General features: G+C 32.0%; 1 long non-coding RNA gene across 3 annotated transcripts in view; it reads left to right on the top strand.

Annotated features, from left to right (window-relative positions):
* LOC106689463 (uncharacterized) overlaps nucleotides 1-2,449 on the top strand; it is a 25,832-nt gene that overhangs the window by 7,047 nt on the left and 16,336 nt on the right. The window lies entirely within an intron of this gene.

Raw genomic sequence — 2,449 nt, 5'->3', positions numbered from 1 at the left:
TTATTTCATAGTAATTATTATTTTATTATATTTTTAATATTAAAATAATGATAATAATCATTTCGGAAACAATGATTATTCATCAAATTTTATTTCATAGATCTCAGTCAAATGACCAGGTACGCTTATTTATTTGGCTCTGTTAAATAATAGTTGGAAATAGAGCAATATATTTCTGAATTAATTGTTTGATTCCTTATTGCTTTTTCGTTATTTTTTAAATTAATTGTTTTTACAAAAAAACGCCAAATGATTATTTCATAAATAATATCAGTTATGAAATAACATTTAATAATTATAATAATAAAGGCTTAGCTAACCCGAAGGTTCAATACCGATACCACCAATCGCCCTCAACACACATTCGTTCAGTTTTGCCTGCCCAAACCCAATTCAACCTAATCGGTCTTGACGCAATCCTCTCACCTACGCTTCGGTTTACACCTGGGGCGTTGACCCTTTGGTTCAGGGTTTATTAATATTTTAGAGATCCGTTCGTTACTAAGCCCTGCAATCTTACACTTAGATACTTAAACCTGTCTTCCTGCTCAAATGTATTTTCTCTTATGGTTATAAAACATAAATTGCTTATAATTATGGTTATAAAATATAGAAATTGCTCCAATTTCTACTGCCAAACATACATTTTGTTTTATCCATATTTATTTCGTTGATTTACCTAATCCTTTGATATTCCCTGTTTAAACCAAATATTACACAGTTTCGGGAGGTCAATAGAATCGTAAGCCTTTTTGAAATCTATATAAAGCTGATGAACTACCCCGTTATATTCCAAATTTTTCTTAATTAGTTCAATAGTTAAACGATTTCGCCTTCAGTCATATTGACGATCTCCGTTGATTTCTTCAGCGTATTCCGTGATTCGATCAGTTGACATAATCGTCAGTACTTTATAATATATAGAAAGGAGTGAGATTCCTCGATAGTTATAACAATCCGTCCCCGGCCCTATTTTGCGGAGTTAGAATGAGTAGAGTATGTCCTTCCTTGGGCATTTCCGCAATTTCCAATTTCTTTTTAACTAAAGGTGTATTTTAGAAACTCTAGCTTCACTACATGCCTATGTTAGTTCTCAAGGAATATTGTCATTTCTTGCTGCTTAGTAAAATTTTAATTTACCGGTGGCTAAATAGCTTTTGGTATCCATTAAGACTAGAAATATAAAAACTTTGTTATCCTCAAACGGTAGTGAGCAAATTTTTTCTATAACCTTCTCAATTCTAATATAATCTAAGCCGCCATTTTGTAAATTTAATTTTAACGACTCTATTCTGTCGTTGAATGATGGCTCTGATCTATTTAAGGGTGTCACTTACCTTTAGAAAAACAAAATGGCGTTCGAGTACACTACCCAATATCATCAATCCTCTCAAGCTGCCGAAAAACAAAATGTCGAGCGAGAATTCTTTACTTTTACAAACTCCTGGGTTCCTTAAAAAAAATGGCGGTGTTATACAATCAGCCTATATAAGCTGAGTATTTGACTTTATTTAGTTAAAGTAATATCAACACTCGGCCTCCTCAGGCCTTCAAATCTTTCAGGATGCAGAAAAAAAATGGTGGTCGGGCACATTCAGCCTCTAGGATGGTAATTAAAGGTTATTGAGATTATTAGATTATTATGTTATTAGGTAGATTGCTGAAGGTTTAGTTACACACTTACTTAGCCTCAATTTGATGGGTATCTGACCATTTAATATATCCATCCTCCCGTCCTCCCGTAAACATTTGTATAACACGTTTGAGCAAGAATACATTAACATTCAGATTAAAATACAGTTTTTAATAAATTTAGATGAACTTCTTGTTGTCGGGATTATAAATTCATATTCCTGAAATATTTATTTAAACAAAAGTAATAATTATTTCATCAGTCATGAAATAACTTGTTGCTTAAAGTGACCATTTAACAAAAAATATTCGAGAATAATAATAAAATAATTTTTTTTTAAATTGTTTATTTATTTAGGTTCAACTGTTTTTCCTACTATATCTTATCACCGTAATTGCTCTTGTTTCTTCTGCTAACCATGTAATTTGTTTTATCCGTATTTATTTCATGACCTAGTTCCTTACTGGAGTTTATTACCGCAGTTGTATTTATTTCTATATTTTCCTTGTCCTCACCCAATAATACCTAATCATCAGCATATCCACACACCGGTATTTTACCACCCAAAGTTAAACCCTTTTCGGTATTCATCTCACTTTTAATGACGTAGTCTAGTGCTGATAGTATTCTAGCACTAGATCTTGGGTGACGATTAAAAATCCCTCTAGAATAAGCATCATTATTATTAAAAAAAAAAGCTCATTGATACTGTTCGTAACTTGGAATTCCCACGTCGTCACTAAGCCTTCATTGTTCCGTCTGAGATTGTAGATTTGCAATCAAATACAAATTCAATTTACTATTTCGGTTTACAGT

Source organism: Halyomorpha halys, unplaced genomic scaffold (genome assembly GCF_000696795.3).
Source record: "Halyomorpha halys isolate HHAL.00 unplaced genomic scaffold, Hhal_1.1 Scaffold46.1, whole genome shotgun sequence".
NCBI classification, from domain to species: Eukaryota; Metazoa; Arthropoda; class Insecta; order Hemiptera; family Pentatomidae; genus Halyomorpha; species Halyomorpha halys.
Note: the sequence above shows the minus strand (reverse complement) of the source record. Positions and strands in the feature narration are given on the sequence as shown.